This window comes from Populus trichocarpa, chromosome 4 (assembly GCF_000002775.5).
Source record: "Populus trichocarpa isolate Nisqually-1 chromosome 4, P.trichocarpa_v4.1, whole genome shotgun sequence".
NCBI lineage: Eukaryota > Viridiplantae > Streptophyta > Magnoliopsida > Malpighiales > Salicaceae > Populus > Populus trichocarpa.
The window spans coordinates 22641547-22663633 of NC_037288.2; the positions used below are offsets into that span (position 1 = coordinate 22641547).

General features: G+C 28.6%; 1 long non-coding RNA gene across 1 annotated transcript; it reads right to left on the reverse strand.

Annotated features, from left to right (window-relative positions):
• Window positions 1-5884: 5884 nt before the first annotated feature.
• On the reverse strand, window positions 5885-21724 carry LOC127905185 (uncharacterized). The gene is made up of 2 exons (XR_008058965.1): window positions 21600-21724; window positions 5885-6265 (listed from the first exon to the last, which is right to left on the reverse strand). It is a non-coding gene; the product is annotated as an uncharacterized LOC127905185 (long non-coding RNA).
• Window positions 21725-22087: the final 363 nt, after the last annotated feature.

The following is a 22087-nucleotide window of genomic DNA, read 5'->3' on the forward strand; positions in this document are numbered from 1 at the left end:
AATATAAATGACTCATTGCGGATTATGAAGAACTCCGCCGAATGGTAATGGAGATGACATCACATATGGGTGATCCATGTGCTCCTCCTTGTTGACCCCAAGATCCCGATAACGACCAACCTCCTCCTCCTCCAGCGCCGCCTTTGTTTTAGATTTATTCCTCCTCCTCCAATGCAACTTATGTTTTAGATTTACTGTATTTAAAAGTACAAATGTTTAAATTTATAATAAATATTTATTTTTTATATTATTTTAATTTCATTTTATATATTTGATTTTTTTTTTAATTATTTTCTACTTTTGTTCAATATATTTTTTTAAAAGTAATTTATTTTATTACTGAGAAGTTTACCGATGGAATTACAGATGTCACTGCTATTGTTAACTCTCCAACAAAATTACATATGATATTCCGTCAGTGATATGTTATATTGATCGATGACTATACCGACAGACAAATTAAATAGCAACAAAATTGCATACGGTATTTCATCGGTTATATGATAAACATCACGAGGGAAATACCAATGGAATAAAACGGGTAAAATTTTTTTGGCGTGCTTTATCTGTCTGTAAATTCATTGGTAAATTTATTACCGACAGACTCACCGATAGAACATAAATTACCGACAAGAGTTTTATCGATGAACTATTTTTGTCTGTGAGCTCGTCAGTAAAATATTTAGCTACAGATTGTGAGTGTAAATACTGATGAAAATTTTTATCGGTAAAACTGTAAAATCTGGTGACGGTGAGTAATATAGTTCCTGATTTTATAAAATATTATAAACTATGAAACATTGAACAATCACAAACCTTGATGTTCATTAAAAGCATTGCGGTCCTGCTGTTATGAGAATTTAAGGGACTATAGACAAGTAAATATATTATGTAGTTTATATATGAATGTGAGTTGGTTTAATTCGAAGAAATTTATTTGATGGTTAAGAAGGTATGATATTTTTTTTTAGGTTCAAATCTTAGAATCAAAATCTAAAAATTTGTTATATTCTTCCAAATGTATATTTAAAATCGTTTATAGAAGGGAATTAGTTTCAAGTAAAAAAAAACAGAGGAGGCGGTTTTCTCCATAACATTTAAACCAGGGGTACTGTATCTTCTAAAATTTAGTCATGGGTGCCGTAGGGATTATACAGCTGAATTTATAAAGAAGGGGAATAGATGTCTACCTATGGAAAGAGAACTAGAAAAAGAAAAAGGCGAAGGGATGCTACAAACGACAATAGCTGAGAAATTTTAAGGTTAGGGTTTTGAATAATGGCCGACACATGCCAATAAATTTAATCTATATTGTTTTTAAACACGATGAAAACTCTACGTATCCATAAATTGATCTAATATTTTCGTTCGAGATCATCGCAGCATGGGGAAGAATGTCGTGGGGATAAGAAAGGGACGTGTTTGTCTTGTTATGACGAACAAAAAAGGTTGCACCTTTTTATTGCAAGAGCCCCGTTGGTGCGAAATCGGAAGAGAATTTGTTGGACAGCAAGTGAGCTCATCTTTATAAGCTCAATCTAGCATGTCCCAGGTTCTTGTCTCAGTTAGATTTCTCAAAACTTGGGCAAAAGCTAGCTTAATCTCTCCCGAAAACCAACTAGAAATGGAGCACCTTTTTACTAAACAGCTTTCTCCGACTGATACAACACATAGGCTGACAATTCCTGCGGCCAATTTGGGAGATTTCGAGTTTCCCATGGGAGAGCATGCAATTGACATTGAGGCAACAGACACTATTGAGAGACAGTGGATCTTCAGGCTGTCGATTCGCCGGGAAAATAATCCAAACCCAAGACCAGTATTCACCGGTCAGTGGACTCAATTTGTGAACGAAAAAGGTCTCAGGGTGGGGGATAGGATTATTTTCTCTAGGCAACAAGTTGAAGGTAATGGCGTGCAATACAGCATCAGGGCTGAGAGAAGAATATTCAATTATTGGGTTAATGTTGAGTGATCATGTCAACTCTGAGTCAACTTTAATTATAAGCCCTAATTAATCAGCTAAGCCCTTAAAGATCTGTTCAGTTTCCATGTTGAGGTAATGTGTTAGTTTGCGATTATTACTTTGTTATTTTATTTATGTGTGGTTTGTACTCTCTACTCATGAAAAACAGAGTTTGTATTGCTTGTAGCCTTGAAATTTAGTGTTAAAAGTATGGCTTGTCCCTTACCACATCTTTTATATATATATATATATCAATTCCACATGGGTTGTACTGAAGCGAGCCGGCCAGCATAGTTTTGAGATTACGTGACTGTTCGGAGGCTGCGATTTAGCTTGTTTTTTAATAAAAAAAATTAATGTTTTTCTTATTTAATATGATAATGTAAAAAATAAATTTAAAAAAATAAAAAAATATTATTTTAATATAATCTTAACCATTATTTTCTAAAATTATATATATAAATATTGCTCGACTTGCAAAAGCTATCTGGGTTGTTAGGTAATGGAATTCGCTTTCGACAGAGATGAATTTTATTTAATTTTTTGAGAACGGCCGAAAATATAATTAATTAGCATGTCGTTGTTTGAAAAGCAAGCCACGTGGCTCTCTTTGCCAGATGAGATATCGGTCAAAGTGTTGACATCTAGTCCAAACCATCCTTCGTTTTTGGACCAGAAGTTGAGTCAACTCCCAGTCACTTGTTTGTATGGATGTACAAATATAATAATAAATAAAACTATACCTCCTCGTGTTTTGTTGGGATTTGTAGCATTTCATAAATATTTGCAATATAATAATATAGAACATGATAAATTATTAAATGTCAGACACTAATTTTTATATTTTAATGTTACAAGATTGTAATATGTTCTCCTAATGTGATACTATTGGTATTAATTATAATATTTTGAACATCTTTTATTTAAAAGAATTTCTTTTCAATAAAATCTATTGTATGTATACCATATATAAACGAGGTTTTACAGTATGATCGAATGATGACTTTATGCAATGTTTTACTAGGTTTAACTAAGTCTATACTTTAAAAACTTTTTTTTTATTTTAAGATATTTTCATTAATTTATATATAAATTGAATAGGAATTAAGTCATATTGGTGATAAAGATTTTACGAATCTTTTATTTATATATATAGAATTGTTTCAATGTGACTAGAGTTTGTTAAAAGGAATAATAAAAATGTAATGAATCCTTTTATATAGTGGAGTCAAAGATTACTAAGACAATAACCAATGATGTCCAATAATAAAAAAAAAAACTAAGGATCCAATTCAATAATTTAATGAATTTTTATTATTTTCAAATCTTAATATTTCTAGTCTTCACTAATTGCTTCTCTTAAAACATTCTACAGTTTTGATGACAATCAAATTAAAAAGGTAGTGAGGTACTATATTGATTTAGATGATTTAAGAAGTTCATTATGAATTATTTAGGATTTTATGAAGTGTTTTGATAGGCATTAATTAAAAAAAGAAAGAGATTAGTCTATTTCTCTGGAATTAATATTGAATTTTATTATAATGTAAGTATTAGTATTGATGGTCTATATATAATAGTTTATCAAAAACTTTTAAGAAGTTTGTGATTTTACATTTTACTATGAATGATGAAACATTGCACAAACAAAATTGTGATATTTCATTCGAAAGCATTAATAAGGTACTGTTACGAGGGCACATTATAATAAAATTATGCTCTCATATTTAATTTTTTATTAATAAAATTAATTTGATCTATTTAAAATATAATTAAATTTTCATATTTAATTTTATCTAAATTAATTTTTAAATATAATTAAATTTTTAATTTGATCAATTATTAAATCAAATTGGCTTATTAAAAATTTAATTATGTCATTGAGTTTAATTTTTATACAGATTCGTCCAATAATTATTTAATTTAACTTGAAATCTACATTATTTCTTCAGTCTTTGGTACAACGAGATATAATTATACTTTGAATTTATTCAAAATTTCAGCTTGATTTTTCTTTATGTACTTGGATCTTCTTTGGCCAGCTTTTACAACAATCACCAATCCTCTTGGTATTATTATTTATTTTTTATTTTAAAGAGAAAAAGGATAAAATTAGAGAATAACTCGAAAATAGATTATGACAATTAATATCTTTCTTATTAAGGTAGGAATACATATTAGTATTGAGGTATTGTTATGAAGGCATCTATTGGGGGTGTTTATGGTCCAATTTGATTTGGTTTGAAACAAACTAAATCTAGGGTTGTAATTTCTCGAGAATATGATCCGTACCGAACCAAAAACCAATTTAAATCGAATTGGTTTGGTTATATCAAAATTATTTTTTTGATATTGAAAACTAAGAAAACTGAACAGATAAGCCTGCAAAAAACAAAATGGATAACGTGGTTTTAACGGCAAGAATAATCAAAGAAAAATGAATAAAACCAGCTGAAAGTTTGAATTCTTTTGATATTATATTGTTGGAGCCTTGGTTTGATTTATCTGGGTTGCTTGAGGAGGGTGGAGAGGGAGCAAGATTTGTTTTTGGGGCAGTCTAAGATTATAACTAAATTGGAGGAGATTGCTAAAGCTGTAAGCTTTACGGTTAGGAATGTGCTTTTGTTGGAAATCGGTGGTGGTGGAGGTTATGAAAAAAAGAGGGGATTTCTGTAACAGGGAAACGAGACCTGGGTTGCAGGCGTTGATGCAGGAGGAATATGAGGCAGCACTTGCTACTTCTGTGGCTATCTTCGTTGCCAAAGACAAAGAGGGAAGGGAGAGGATGGTGGCTGAGGGAAGAAATTGAAGAAATAGGGTTTCAAAGAAAAACATGCTTTTTATACCTAGGTTAGGTTTATGGTTAAAATTTACCTTGAAATATCTAAAAAAACATATAAGCTCAAGAAAACTTTTTGTTTTGATTTAATTTTAGATTTTGAGATGATTTTTTTAGGTATCTCAGTGCACATAGTACCTAGTACCTTGAAAGTACTATTATGCATTGAGATTGTGAAAATATATGCAATTTCTTGAATGGTAGCTAATTTCCTCTTGAAGCTGCTTTCCATGGCTGGATTTTCATGGATATTAGGAGAACTGAGTATTGGGATTGGTGCATTGGTTACCGATAGCATGGATGGGATTTCTTACTTCACAGCGAAGATTTCCCTACTGCCTTCATGTCCCTTTAGAGCAGATCTAGCCGTTGGGATTCGTGTATCGTCTTTTCAAGAACCTAACCTCAATGGACACGAAAAGAACTATACCCTCTAATTGTCATTAATAAAAATTGTATCATTTTCATATAAAAAAAATCGTGTGGAAGAATTGTGCAGTGTCAATTTTAAACACATTTTCTTAAATAAAAAGCTTCAAACTTGCTTATTTTATAATGAAACTAATTTAATTAAAATTAATACAAACATAGTTTAATCATTTAAATATTAAAAATCTGATAAAAACAATCCTAACCCAAGAAATTTATCTATTGAATGCAATGTAATCGCTTGAATAATTTTATATTAACTTTTTAGCATATTAATGATTAAAAATACTGAATCAATAATTATAGTTTATAGATAAAATATTCTATAAAGATTTTATTTTTTGATAATGTTTTTGGGAAAAAAAATAAAAAAATTTTGAAATCTTGTTGGCAGCGAATATAAAGAAAAAAAATTAGTGGATATGTGATAAGAAAAATAACATTCATAAGAATAAAAATAGAAACTAAATGATTGAATTTGAGACATCGTGAGTTACAAGGCTCATTGACATCGAACTACTTTCATTCTAGATTATAAGCTGGGCATATAATTTTTTTTTTTTTTTTTGAGAAGTATAATATTGCATTAGAAAACGCCAAGATTTGGCGGGGAAGACATGAAAACATAAAAAGTCTGCTCACAGCTCAAGTTTAGCAGAATTATAAAATGAAATGATTATTTTGTGAGAAGAAAAACATGATCCGTACGTAGTCGACAGAGCACGAGCAAAAACACAGAAGAAGCGAAATATAAAGAACTTGGAAAATACAAAAATAAACGAAAACAAAAAACAAAGGGCTCCTTCTCTTTTTTTAGGCGCGACTTGCACTTCTTCTCACTCTCATTTTGTACCCACCTTGGGCTTCCCAGTGCAAGGTAACGACATCACCAGCGTTGAGATTCATACGGCTAGCGATTTCAATCCAGCCTTTTCTAAATTCTAGCCTTCCTGATCTGCAGGAGCAGTGAACATCAACTTTCGTCATTTCAGCTTCCACAAACATGATTGGAATCACGATTTCCCGTGCGCCTTGGAAAGGTGGCAAGGCTTCTCTTCTTGTATCATTCGGTAACTCCAAATTTTTCAAAATGTCAACAGATGTGAGTTTCTTTCTGAAGATCGCCATAGCTATAATATGATTTGAGATAATTTGCGACTCAAGAAGTTTGCAAGCATGTTCTTATAGAGCCATAGAGGGGAGATTAATAAGAAGGCGTGGGCACAAAGCTTTCTTGGGAACATTTTAATGGGTAATTGTGAGGGCAACCGAAATTCCTCCCTTTAAATTAACCATCATATATATATATTCACTTTAACTTTTTATAAATTAAGATGGTAATTAAATTCTTGAATTAAAACCCTACGTCACATATGCTCTTATTTAATTAAGATTCAATGTTAATATATACTCAAGATTCAAGTTGATGAGTTGATATTTAAGATGGTCCATTGATTAATAATTCAATTTAGTTTATATGTTTTTTAATTTCTTTCTCATCTTTGTAGTGTATTATCACATATTAAGACCAAATTATTTAGTGATGTTTTAAACAGTATATAAAACCTGGATCAGTGTGCATATGTATTCATAAAACATACTTCCTTGTACGCTTTTATATAATTTAAATATTTATACGACATATATACACGAATAATTACTTACATTGGCACCTTCTTGTCATGTATCTTTTGATTTCTTATTTGTTTCCTTTTCCTTTTTTTAAATTCTTATGGTTTTTAATTTTATCTTTCAAAATAAGTTGTGGTGGTTGTGTTACTAGTGATTATGGTGATGATAATATAATAATAATAATAAAAAAAATATATTGTTATAATCTAATTTTTGAATTTTTCAATATATATATATATAATAAGAAATAAAAAAAATGATTGAATTGAAAATTGGGTTAAGACAACATAAATTGAAAATTTAAAGACTAATAAGGATTGAATTATAAATTTAAGGGTCAATTTGGTCAAGAATTGAAAGTTTGGGGACTTAATTGAACTTGGAATTGTTTAATTAATGAATTTAATGACCTAATTGTTAAATGTCAGAAGTTCAGGGGGTAAATTGAAGATAGCTATTTTAATAAAATACCCGATGTCGTTTCTACTGTTCATCACCTTATTCAGGAGACCGATTCAACAAGAAGAAATGGTACCAAAATCAGACCACGTCTCCTGTCCACGATCTCGTTTCCAGATCGATTAACAATGCAGCTTCATTTACAAGAAGAAATGGCACCAAACCCGGACCACGTCTTCTGCCCACGATCCCGTTTCTAGATTGATAACGGCTTCATTTACTCTCTCTTGCCTTATAAAAGGGACGGATACAGGGAGAAAAGACTAAAAAACACAGGGGGAGCAAAAAACAGAGACCGAAGGAAAAACTGGTGAAAAACCAGAGGAGAGAACACGAAAAAAGGGGGGGAAGCAAACAGAGGAACACCGAGAACAAAACACACACAAAAAGGAGGGAGCACAAGACAGATAGGACCGGGGGGTGAGAGGAACACAGACGCAAAGGAGGAGAAGGAGAAACCCACGAACAGAAAAATACAGAAAACAAGGACGAACAACACAGGGGACGAACGAACACAACAGGGCAGAGAACAAAAAGAAAATAAACCCAGAAGGACGAACAACACAGAAGAAGACCAGAGAAGAAGAAGATAGACACGAAGGGGAAGGAGCAATACACAATGGACCAATAAACACAGAGGACGAAGACAGAAAGAAAAACAGAGGAACCAACCAAACGAGAACAGAGACCAAAAAAAGAGACCATGGAGAATGAAGAAACCCAGAAGAATGAAGGGACGATCGAGACAGTTGTCCAGCAGACCAGGTGTTTTGCTCAGCCGGGTCCAGCCCAGCCCAGCCCAGCTCGTACATGCTAAGCTAGACCCAGCTCAAAAAATAAAAAAAAATATATGTTTTGATTTTAATTTTTTTTATTGATTTATTTATTTGCGTCAGAGTCGGGAATACTATATGTTTTTTTGCTACATAGTACTTACCAACGCTAGAGATGAAAGTATCCGTAATTGAACATTCACTAACATTAGAGTTAGGAATATTACAAGCAGATCATCATAACATATACCAACAAACTCTTGTAATTTAAGACAAAATCATCAATGTAACTTATCTTAGGTAAGACGTTTAAGAGGTGATAATTTCTTTCTTTTTGCATAACCAATCTCGTACCATAGAATCTCTGTTGACCAGTTAGGGTTTCTAATGATCATATTACTAGGTGACGACTTCTTAAACAAGACTTTTCTCTATCTAAGAACAAGATGTCAGAAATTATGTTTTTTATGAGATTTGAATTTTTTTTAAGGTCACCACGTTGTCGGGTGCGACAAAGATAATAGTAATAACAACAATAATACTATTAATGTTATTGATGATAATAGTAATAGTGATAATAATAGTTGCGGTGTTAGTTATAAAAATAGTAATAATATTTATTGCAGTAATGATAATAGTTATGATAATGTATATTAATAATGTTAGTAAGGATAATAATAATATCAACAACAGTAACAATAATATTAATTGTAATAATAATAACAATGATAATAATAATGGTAATAATAATAGTAATAGTACTAATGATCACGATAATAATAACGCCAACCTTCTTTTTGTTTTGCCTTTTCTATAGGGTTAGTGTGGTTTACGAGTTTGTTAGAGTAACTCAGGTTGCCTCAATTTACGAATTTGGTGAACTGTTTTTTTTTTCTAATTGAACATGACTTTAATTCCTGTCAATTTCTTCCTCATACAGTAAAAAAATAATTTTAGAAAAAAGCCATATTATTAAACTTTATAAACTTCATGGATATTTTCACAGGTTTGGAAAGTTTAACATTTTTTTTCTTTCAACATTTTAGTATTGAGTTGATGTTCAATTTACGAATTTGGTGAACCGTTTTTTTTTTTCTAATTGAACATGACTTTCTTTCCTATCAATATTTTCCTCATACAGTAAAAAAAAAATAATTTCAGAGAAAAGCCATATTATTAAACTTTATAAAATCCATGGATATTTTCACAGGTTTAGCTTATTGACTTGATTCATAAGTCTGGAGAGTTTAACATTTTTTTTCTTTCAACATTTTAGTATTGAGTTAGTGTTTAATTCAACGATTGTCTATTTTTTATCGTATAATTAAATAAAAAATAATTTAAAAGAAAAAAAAATATAATTCTACTAGAGTCCATAACCCGATTCACAGGCTCGACATACTAGCCCGGGTAACCTGGTTCACAAGTTTGATTAGTTTATCCACTAGACGAATATGATTATTTTTTTTTTGTTTTTGGTCCTTTGATTTTTAAAATTTTCTTTCTTTAATTTTGTCCTTCAATATTAGATTGGTTGAGAAATAAACTATATGATTTATTTTCTATTGTCTCAAATAAATGTTTATTTTTAGGTTGGTACTTAATTTCGTGAGCATATTTTTATTATATAATTAAAAATAATAATTTAATTTTTTTTATTAAACTTAATATAGTTCATGACATATGTCGTCAGGGGATTAAAATCAATACAATCTATTATTGTCTCAATAATTGTTTTAAAAACAAATTGTTATCTTGAAGTTTTGTTAAAAGTTAAGTCATGTTTTTATCAATTATCAAGATTGTATTTGGATCAATTAATAATAGGAATCAATTTAATTTAGGCTAATTCTCCCCTGATTTAGTTGGAAATTTAAGTTAAGCAAAAAATTAAGTCACAAGCTCTCAAGATTGACTCATTAAACTAAGTTTATTTAACATAGTAAAAAAATCTCTTCACAATCTTAATATCTTTTTATATTTAAAAAAATTTATCCAATTCACCGGGAAATGCAGGTTAATAGTGTGTGTGTAATTTTCATAAAACAAATTGTTAATAAAACAATCAATAGTTGTGAAATGAACATTTCATAACGTGTAATTAACCAAATTGTCGGTGGATAGCTATAGAAATCAAATGTTTGACTGAAAGCAATTAAAAAAACTTGCAATCATTCTTTGGTGCATATATGGTAAAATCATCTTTTTTCTTAATTTATTTATTTATTAAAGAAATGATTTCAAAAGAGTGGTAGAATGTGATAAGACTGCTTTAGCATATTGAACAAGTCTATATATGTAAGAAAGCAAATCCTTCATGAATCGTAACGTGTTTTGCAACATCTACATAAAATAAATAGAAATACTAGCAATAAATAAATAAATACAGAACAAATAACAAATTATCAAGCTCGGCTATCAAATATTATGACCAGTTAGTTGATTATAATGGACTGAACTTAGTTAATTATAATAAGGTGACTTATTATAAAATGAAACAGAGCTTATAAAATATTTTAGTCGATTCACAGCATGACTTTTAATAAATAAATAAATAAATAAAATAATTTAATTTTATTTATTAACCCGTCATTAAAATACATACCGGCAAATTATAAATATAAATTTTTGTTAATAAAACTGTGAAGAGTAGTAGTGATTTAATATTTATCATGGAATGTATTGTAAAATAAAAAATATTATGTTTTTCTTGTATAGATTGATCTTATATAATATAGTATATTACTCTAATTACCTGATTAAGACAGCCTCTTAATTAAAGTATCTAGGTTTTATCTTGTGAGCGCGAGACGGGGCGTGAATGAGTGTAAGAGATATGAGAGCATGCTTGTCGGTATGCGACAATTTGCGAGCTGAGGATTCAGAATATTTTGGTATGATCACATCTTAATTTTGTTTCAAATAAGCAAGTTGGTGTGGACAGCACAGATCTATTAGTTTTTCAACCAAGCTCGCTCCCATGAATTTGGAATCTCAATTTCAAACGGTTTGATTTTTAACTTTTCGCGTCATTCTGAAAAACAAAAAAGAAAAAAGAAATTATGCTCATAATAATTGATAGTCAGAAACAAACCTAGATCTTTTATATTAATTAAAAAAACCAATATAAAAAACTCATAAAGCAACCATCTAGTCTATAGTCTAATGATAAAAACTTACGACTAAAAGATTGTTTCCCCTATAATTTTATATTCGAGTCTTATGGTTACTAATATGATAATCACTGGAGACTTATATAATCGTTAACTTTAGAAGTCGTGAAATTAGTCGAGGTGCGCGCAAGCAGGACCGGACACCTATATAAATAAATAAATAAATAAACCTATAAAGCACACAATTGAATATTCTCTTTTGACCTTATCATGTGATTATATCATCACATGAGGTCAAAGCTTGAGAATACGACAATAACAATATATTAATGACGGCTAATGCACGACCACTCAAAATATAACGATCGTTTTGTCTTGGGCCAGTATCAGATATTGAATTTAATTAGAAGACGAAATCGTAATTACTTAGTCAAAGGATGTTCACTTTTGTGTACTGAGAAGCTGAAAATATGTGGCAATTTCTTGAATGGTGACTAATTTACACTCGAAGCTGCTTTCCTGGATTTTCAACTATGTGTCTATATACAAATTATATTTTGAGATATTTAATTTTTTAATATTATATTAGAGAATTTTGATGACTAAATAGTTATGAGTTTGAATCTTATTATTTTTATTTATTTGATAAAAATTAAACACAAAATAATATGAATTTATACAAATTTCAAGTTCAAGAAATTTTTACTTAAATAATATATTAAAAATTAAGCTTAAATTTTAAACTTAAATTTTTAAATTAAAATGATTCGTTATTTGCTTCATCATTAACAACTTGTTGAAAGGTCAATAGGTTGTTAATGTATTGAGTGAAGCCTTGTCTCTATTGAGTTCATGTAACTTTAGTGTCTGTAGTTACAGTTTATGGATGAAATATCCTACCATAATGTTATTATTTGAGAAAACAAATAAAAAATGAAATTTTGTTGGCAATGAATATAAAAATAAAATGAAAAATTTTTGAAATTAGAGGATAACTGGTAAGAAAAATAACATTCATAAAAATAAAAATAGAAATTAAAGGCTTTTGAATTTGAGACATCCTGAGCTACAAGGCTCATTGACATTGAAATTATAGAAAAAAAACATATATGGTGGTCGATAGAACACATGCAAAACAAAGAAGAAACGAAATATAAAGAACTTGGAAAATAGAACAATAAACAACAAAGTGCTACGTAACATATAGGGTTTCCATTTAGATAGCTTGATCAATATCTGTTCTTCCTTCACAGATCTTTCTTTCTTTGTCTTTTTTTAGGCTCAACTTGCACTTCTCACTGTCATTTTGTACCCACCTTGGTCTTCCCTGTGCAAGGTAACGACATCACCAGCGTTGAGCCTCAGATGGCGAGCGATTCCAATCCAGCCTTTAGTAAATGCAAGCCTTCCTGATCTGCAGGAGCAGTGAACATCAACTTTCATTCCAGCTTGCTCAAACATGATTGGAATCACGTTTTCCCGTGCGCCTTGGAAAGGTGGCAAGGCTTCTCTCCTCGTATCGTTCGGTAACTCCAAATGTCTCTCAATGTCAACAGATATGAGTTTCTTCATGAAGATCTCCATAGGTTATAATATTTGTTGAGATAATTTGCGATTCAAGAAGATAGTTTGCAAGCATTTTTATAGAGGGGAGAATCAGAAGACTTGGTATGATCTCTTCGTCTGGATGATGTCATATATATATATATAATTTTGATAAAACAAATTGTTAATAAACCAATCAATGGTTGGTTTGCTAATTGGAGATGAAGATTTCACACAACTTATAATTAACCAGATTGTCCGTGGATAGCTTTAGAAATCAAATGTTTGACTGAAAGCAATTAAAAAAATAAACTTGCTATCATTCTTCGGTGCATATATATATATATATATATATGTTAACATCGTCTTTTTTTTCTTAATTTAACTCCCCTTACTTACCGATCAATCATGTGCCAACAAATTAAAGAAAAACCAAACCATAAACTTTTTTAGATAAACCTTTTCTAATATTTATTTATTTCTTTATTAAAGAAATATTGAGTTCAAAAGAGTGGTTGCTAGAATGTGAACAAGACTGCTTTAGCATGTTGAACAAGTCTATATATGTAAGAAAGCAAATCCTTCATGAATCGTAACGTGTTTTGCAACATGTACATAAAATAAATAGAAATACTAGCAATAAATAAATAAATACAGAACAGATAACAAATTATCAGGCTCGGGTATCAAATATTTTTACCAGTTAGTTAATTATAATGAACTAAACTTAATTTGCTGATTATAATGAGGTGACTCATTATAAAATGAAATATAGCTTCTAAAATATTTTAGTAAAATTTGTGCACCATTATATTACATAACCAGATCAAATCAAAGGCAGTCCAAAAACAAGTTACAACATGCCTCTAATAAATAAATAAATAAATAAAAAGCCTACGCGAGCTAGCCGGTTTTGTTTTTCAATATTTATTTTTTGTATTTTGATTGAAATACATTATAAAAAACGTACTTGACATGATATTAAATTATTATTCAGTTTTTTTTATAGTTCTTAAATAATATTATAGTTTTTTTTATGAGAATGTTAACCATTTCTTTTTCAATTATTATGTACTAATATGCAAAAAACAAAATTGCTCATGAATATTCAATTAAAAAAATTAATTATTTTTTATTTTTTTAATAGATTTTGACATGATTTTATAAAATTTATTATTTTTTACCTTCAATCATATACAAAATATTGAGATATTATTTTAATATTTAAAAAAAAACATAGCTTATAATTACAAAAACAATTTTAAAATAATAAAGATATGCATTAATAAGGAAAATAAATTTTAAAAGAAGGAGTATATTTTTTCTACTTATTTTAAAAAAAACAAAAGTTTTATCTTCATTGAATATTCATGAGGATTTTTTTATACTCTCAAAAAATCTATAATATTATTTAATAGCCATGAAAAAATTGAAGAATAATTTAAATATCATGTCAAATATTTTTTTATAATACATATTAACTAAAATAAAATAAAAAGCTTAGAATTTTTATAATTATCTAATTAAATAAAACATATTCCAAGTAGTAAGATTGTTAAATAGGCTAGGTCGTGATCTAAGTCATGAGTTGCATGAGATAACTCAATTCAACCTGAATCCAAAACATCATTGTTTTAATATAATTTTTTATATAAAAAATTGTTAAATATTTAACATTGGTTTTCATTATTTTATAGAGGTATGTTTCTAGTAATAAACAAAACCATTGCTTCTTTTCGACCAACTCACTAACATCTATATATAAGATCTTATTAATTAGTTTTTTATCCTCGAATCTGTAACAAGACCAGAACACTTAAGTCTCATAATGAACCTAAATCAAACAATTAGATAGCAACTTTTAAATTGACACCTCCAGTCGACGCACATCCACATACGACAATGAATAATAAAACCTTTAATATGCAACTAAACTAAAACTTCAAAGATTGGTTGTAAAAGATTTTACCAAGCCATTTCATTATTTTTTTTATCAACTTTTAAGGATAAATCTCATTGAGAATTTATTTATCCCATGTGGATACATAGATAAAGCAACCAAGTATGTATGAATTGAAAATATATTTTTCAAAGCAATTTTATTATCATTTATAGGTCAATTTCTAAAGATAAAATCCGTTGGAGTTTTTTTTCATCTTATATCAATCTATGATAATAAAACCACAAATTTTATGAGATGAAAATATTTGTTAAGCGATATTTTATAATTTTTAGTTGACTTATAAGGATAAAACTCATTGAAGTTTTTTAATTCTATGTCAATCTATGATAATAAAACCTTAAATCCTTTTTCAAAATTTATTTTTTGTATTTTGATCAAAATACATTATAAAAAAAATACTTGACATGATACTTAAATTATTGTTCAGGTTTTTCATAGTTCTTAAATAATATTATAGTTGTTTTTATGAGAATATTAAAAATTTGTTTTTCAATTACTATATACCTAATATGCAAAAGAAATAAAATAATAAATTGCTCATGAATATTCAATGAAATAAGGTTTTTGTTTTTTGTTTTTTTAATAATTTTGTGACATGATTTTATAAAATTCATTATTTTCTTACCTTCAATCATATACAAAATATTGAGATATTATTTAAATATTTTTTGAAAAAGGAGTGCTTATAATTAGAAAAAATATTTTTTCAAAATAATAAAGATATACGTTGATAAGGAATGAAATTTTAATAGAAAAAAATATTTTTTTTCTACTTGTTTTGTTTTAAAAAAAGTTTTATCTTCATTGAATATTCATAAGTATTTTTTTATATACCCATAACAATCTATAATATTATTTAATAGCCATGGAAAAATTAAAGAATAATTTAAGTTACGTGGGACAACCCAATTTAACTCAAGTTCATCAAAAAAAAAAATTATTGCTTTAATTTTATATATATATAATGTTATATTGAGGTGGCTTTATATAGGTATGTTACTAGTAATAAACAAAACTATTGCTTCTTTTCGACCAACCCTCTGACGTCTATATATAAGATCTTGCTAATCACTGATCAAGGTTCAAAATTGTTCGAGTCTAATATCTCTGACCTGCGGAGTTCGTACGTTAGGCATGAAAATGAATACTGTTAATGAACGAATGAACTCAATCCCGAAGTGGTTGCGCGCGGCTGAAGCTGCAGGTCAAATGCATGTAGGGCCGCCGCTGTTTCTCTTCTTTTCTTTTTCTGGCTGGCCTGAAGGGGTTCGGTTGTTTGTTTGTATTATGAAATTATACATTGTTGAAAAACTAAACCATAAACTCTTTTTTTTCTAATATTTATTTATTAAAGAAATATTGAGTTCAAAAGAGTGGTTGCTAGAATGTGAATTAATATTGCTTTAGCATATTGACCAAGTCTATATATATATATATATATATATATATGTAAGAAAGCAAATCCTTCATGAATCGTAACGTGTTTTGCAACATCTTGACCCTTTGAAGTTCGTAAATCTAGCTAAAAAGTGCGATCATGACCCTTTGAAGTTCGTAAATCACTAGACCATCATATCATCATCACACAGCTTCCCTAGCTATATTTATACGTACATGGCGAGATCCAACTCAATATCTCAATCAAGATTTACGTACAAAGCTCTTAGCATAACTTCTTATATTCTATACTTGCTTAGAAATGGAAGTGCTCATGGGGAAGAAATTGAGCCAAACTGACATATTGAATGTCGTTTGGCATTTCCGACCTCTAGTCTTTAATTTATGATAATGCATGCAGCTCTTAATCCAAGTAAGCACCATGTTCTTGAAATCATGGTTATTGAAATTGAGCCAAAAGATATTAAAAGCATTTGGAATGTTATTGAAATCACCATGTAGGCACCATGTTTTTATGATGGATAATGCAGCTCTTAATCCAAGTTGTTATATAACTCGATATATTCTTGACCTTTTATTTTTATATATATTTTGAAAACATTAGAAAAAATTTTAAAAATATGTTTTTTTAGTAATTTTAGTTAATTTTAATCATTTTATTATAAAAAATACAAAAACAAAAAAATATATAGCTAGGGTTGAAATTGAACCTATAATTGAGTATCACGTGCAAAAATAAAATTTTGAAATTTTTGGGCCGCTTTGAATTGAGAAACAAATTGAAGAAAAAGACTTAAATTGGTTTAATTTGGATAAATTTAAAAGAAACTAAAGTTCAAGGATGAGTTTGAAATAAATAGCCAAGTTAGTTTAACTTGAAATCTACATTATCTCTCCAGTCTTGGGTACAACGAGATATAATTATACACCAAATTTGTTCAAAATTTCAGCTTGATTTTTCGGTTATTTTTAAAAATATTTTTTATTTGAATATATATATATATATATATATATATATATATATATATATATATATATATAATAAGAAATAAAAAATGAATGAATTGAAAATTGGGTTAAGACAACACAAATTAAAAATTTGGGGACTAATAAGGATTGAATTATAAATTTAGGGGTCAATTTGGTCAAGAATTGAAAGTTTGGGGACTTAATTGAACTTGAAATTGTTTAATTAATGAATTTAAGGATCCAATTGTTCAATGTCGAAGTTCAGGGGCCGGGTAAATGGAAGATAGTTATTTTAATAATAAAAAAAAACCGGTGCCATTTCTACTGTTCATCACCTTCTTCAGAAGACCGACTCAACAAGAATAATACTATTAATGTTATTGATGGTAATAGTAATAGTGATAATAATAGCTGCGGTGTTAGTTATAAAAATAGTAATAATATTTATTGCAGTAATGATAATAGTTATGATAATATATAGTAATAATGCTAGTAAGGATAATAATAATATCAACAACAGTAACAATAATATTAATTGTAATAATAATAATAACAATGATAATAATAATGGTAATAATGATAGTAATAGTACTAATGATCACGATAATAATAACGCTAACCTTCTTTTTGTTTTGCCTTTTCTATAGGGTTTGTGTGGTTTATGAGTTTGTTAGAGTAACTCAAGTTGCTTCAATTTACGAGTTTGGTGAACTGTTTTTTTTTTTTCTAATTGAACATGACTTTAATTCTTGTCAATTTCTTCCTCATACAGTTAAAAAATAATTTCAGAGAAAGGCCATATTATTAAACTTTATAAAATCCATGGATATTTTCACAGGTTTGGAGAGTTTAATATTTTTTTTCTTTCAACATTTTAGTATTGAGTTGATGTTCAATTTACGAATTTGGTGAACCATTTTTTTTTTTCTAATTGAACATGACTTTCTTTCCTATCAATATTTTCTTCATACAGTAAAAAAAAAAATTCAGAGAAAAGCTATATTATTAAACTTTATAAAATCCATGGATATTTTCACAGGTTTAGCTTATTGACTTGATTCATAGGTCTGAAGAGTTTAACATTTTTTTTCTTTCAACATTTTAGTATTGAGTTGGTGTTTAATTTATCAATTGTCTATTTTTTATCGTATAATTAAATAAAAAATAATTTAAAAGAAAAAAAATATAATTCTACTAGAGTCCATAACCCGATTCACAGGTTCGACATACTAGCCCGGGTAACCTGGTTCACAAGTTTGATGAGTTTATCCACTAGATGAATATGATTTTTTTTTTTGTTTTTGGTCCTTTGATTTTTAAAATTTTATTTCTTTAATTTTATCCTTCAATATTAGATTGATTGAGAAATAAACTGTATGATTTATTTTCTATTGTCTCAAATAAATGTTTATTTTTAGGTTGGTGCTTAATTTCGTGAGTATATTTTTATTATATAATTAAAAAAATAATTTAAATTTTTTTTATTAAATTTAATATAGTCCATAACATATGTCGTCAGGGAATGCAGGTTAATAGTGTGTGTATATAAAATTTTGATAAAACAAATTGTTAATAAACCAATCAATAGTTGTGAAATGAACATTTCATAACGTGTAGTTAACCAAATTGTCGGTGGATAGCTATAGAAATCAAATGTTTGACTGAAAGCAATTAAAAAAACTTGCAATCATTCTTTGGTGCATATATGGTAAAATCATCTTTTTTCTTAATTTATTTATTTATTAAAGAAATGATTTCAAAAGAGTGGTAGAATGTGATAAGATTGCTTTAGCATATTGAACAAGTCTATATATGTAAGAAAGCAAATCCTTCATGAATCGTAACGTGTTTTGCAACATCTACATAAAATAAATAGAAATACTAGCAAAAAATAAATAAATAAATACAGAACTATCAAATATTATGACCAGTTAGTTGATTATAATGGACTGAACTTAGTTAATTATAATAAGGTGACTTATTATAAAATGAAACAGAGCTTATAAAATATTTTAGTCTGTTCACAGCATGACTTTTAATAAATAAATAAATAAATAAAATAATTTAATTTTGTTTATTAACCCGTCATTAAAATACATACCGACAAACTATAAATATAAATTTTTGTTAATAAAACTGTTAAGAGTAGTAGTTATTTAATATTTATCATGGAATGTATTGTAAAATAAAAAATATTATGATTGATCTTATATAATATAGTATATTACTCTAAGTACCTGATTAAGACAGCCTCTTAATTAAAGTATCTAGGTTTTATCTTGTGAGCGCGAGACGGGGCGTGAATGAGTGTAAGAGATATGAGAGCATGCTTGTCGGTATGCGACAATTTGCGAGCTGAGGATTCAGAATATTTTGGTATGATCACATCTTAATTTTGTTTCAAATAAGCAAGTTGGTGTGGACAGCACAGATCTATTAGTTTTTCAACCAAGCTCGCTCCCATGAATTTGGAATCTCAATTTCAAACGGTTTGATTTTTAACTTTTCGCGTCATTCGGAAAAAAAAAAAAAAAAAAAAGAAATTATGCTCATAATAATTGATAGTCAGAAACAAACCTCCGATCTTTTATATTGATTAAAAAAACCAATATAAAAAACTCATAAAACAACCATCTACTTGATAGTCTAATGATAAAAACTTAGAACTAAGGGATTGTTTCCCCTATAATTTTATATTCGAGTCTTATAGTTGCTCATATGATAATCACTGGAGACTTATATGATCGTTAACTTTAGGAGTCGTGAAATTAGTCGAGGTGCGCGCAAGCAGGACCGGACACCTATGTAAATAAATAAATAAATAAACCTATAAAGCACACAATTGAATATTCTCTTTTGACCTTATCATGTGATTATATCATCACATGAGGTCAAAGCTTGAGAATACGACAATAACAATATATTAATGCACGACCACCCAAAATATATTAATGACGGCTAATGCAAACAAAAAAGAAATTATGCTCATAATAATCGATAATCAAAAACAAACCTCCGATCTTGTATATTAATTAAAAAAACCAATATTAAAAATCTATAAAGCAACTATTTAATAGGTGTCCCGGTGATATGAGTTTAGAATTAAGGAGTTTGCTCCTTTTATAATCTTAGGTTTGAATCATGTGGTTGCTAATATGATGGTCACTGGAGGCTTATATGGTCGTTAACTTCAGGATCCGTGAAATTAGTCGAGATACGCACAAACTGATCCGAATATTCATATTAATTAAAAAAAAACTAATATTAATTAAAAAAATCATAAAGTACACAATTGAATATTCTCTTTTGACCTTATCATCACATGATCGAGGTCAAAACTTGAGAATACGACAATAACAATGTATTAATGACGGCTAATGCACGACCACTCAACATATAACGATCGTTTATCGTTTTGTCTCGGGCCAGTTTCAGATATGTTGTGATATTGAATTTAATTAGAAGACGAAATCGTAATTACTTAGTCAAAGGATGTTCACTTTTGTGTACTGAGAAGCTGAAAATATGCGGCAATTTCTTGAATGGTGACTAATTTACACTGCTTTCCATGGCTATATATATATATATATATATATCTCTTTTGATATTATATCATAGAGTATTGATAATTAAATAATTATGAGTTTAAATCTTATCATTTTTATTTATTTGATAAAAAAACACAAAATAATATGAATTTATACAAGTTTTAAGTTCAAAAAACTTTATTTAAAGAGTGTATTAAAAAGTAAAAAAAAATTATATCTTATATATGATTTCACTTAATAACTTAAATTTTTAGATTAAATTTTTAAATTAAAATGATTTGTAATTTGCTTCTTCATCAACAACTTGTTGAAAGGTCAATAGGTTGTAACTTTAGTGTCTGTAGTTACAGTTTATGGATGAAATATCCTACCATAATGTTATTATTTGAGAAAATAAATAAATAATGAAATTTTGTTGGCAATGATTATAAAAATAAAATGAAAAAATTTTGAAATTTGAAATTAGGGGATAACTGGTAAGAAAAACATCATTCATAAAAATAGAAATAGAAATTAAAGGCTTTTGAATTTGAGACATCCTGAGCTACAAGGCTCATTGACATTGAAATTATAGAAGAAAAACATATATGGTGGTCGATAGAGCACATGCAAAACAAAGAAGAAACGAAATATAAAGAACTTGGAAAATAGAACAATAAACAACAAAGTGCTACGTAACATATATGGTTTCCATTTAGATAGCTTGATCAACATCTGTTCTTCCTTCACAGATCTTTCTTTCTTTCTCTTTTTTTAGGATCAACTTGCACTTCTCACTGTCATTTTGTACCCACCTTGGTCTTCCCTGTGCAAGGTAACGACATCACCAGCGTTGAGCCTCAGATGGCGAGCGATTCCAATCCAGCCTTTAGTAAATGCAAGACTTCCTGATCTGCAGGAGCAGTGAACATCAACTTCCATTTCAGCTTGCTCAAACATGATTCGAATCACGTTTTCCCATGCACCTTGGAAAGGTGGCAAAGCTTCTCTTCTTGTATCGTTCGGCAACTCCAAATGTCTCTCAATGTCAACAGATGTGAGTTTCTTCATGAAGATCCTCATAGCTATATATGCTTTGAGAGATAATTTGCGATTCAAGAAGATAGTTTGCAAGCATTTTTATAGAGGGGAGAATCAGAAGACTTGGTATGATCTCTTCGTCTGGATGATGTCATAAATATAATTTTGATAAAACAAATTGTTAATAAACCAATCAATGGTTGGTTTGCTAATTGGAAATGAAGATTTCACACAACTTATAAGTAACCAAATTGTCGGTGGATAGCTTTAGAAATCAAATGTTTGACTGAAAGCAATTAAAAAAATAAACTTGCTATCATTCTTCGGTGCATATATATATGTTAACATCGTCTTTTTTTTCTTAATTTAACTCCCCTTACTTACCGATCAATCATGTTCCAACAAATTAAAGAAAAACCAAACCATAAACTTA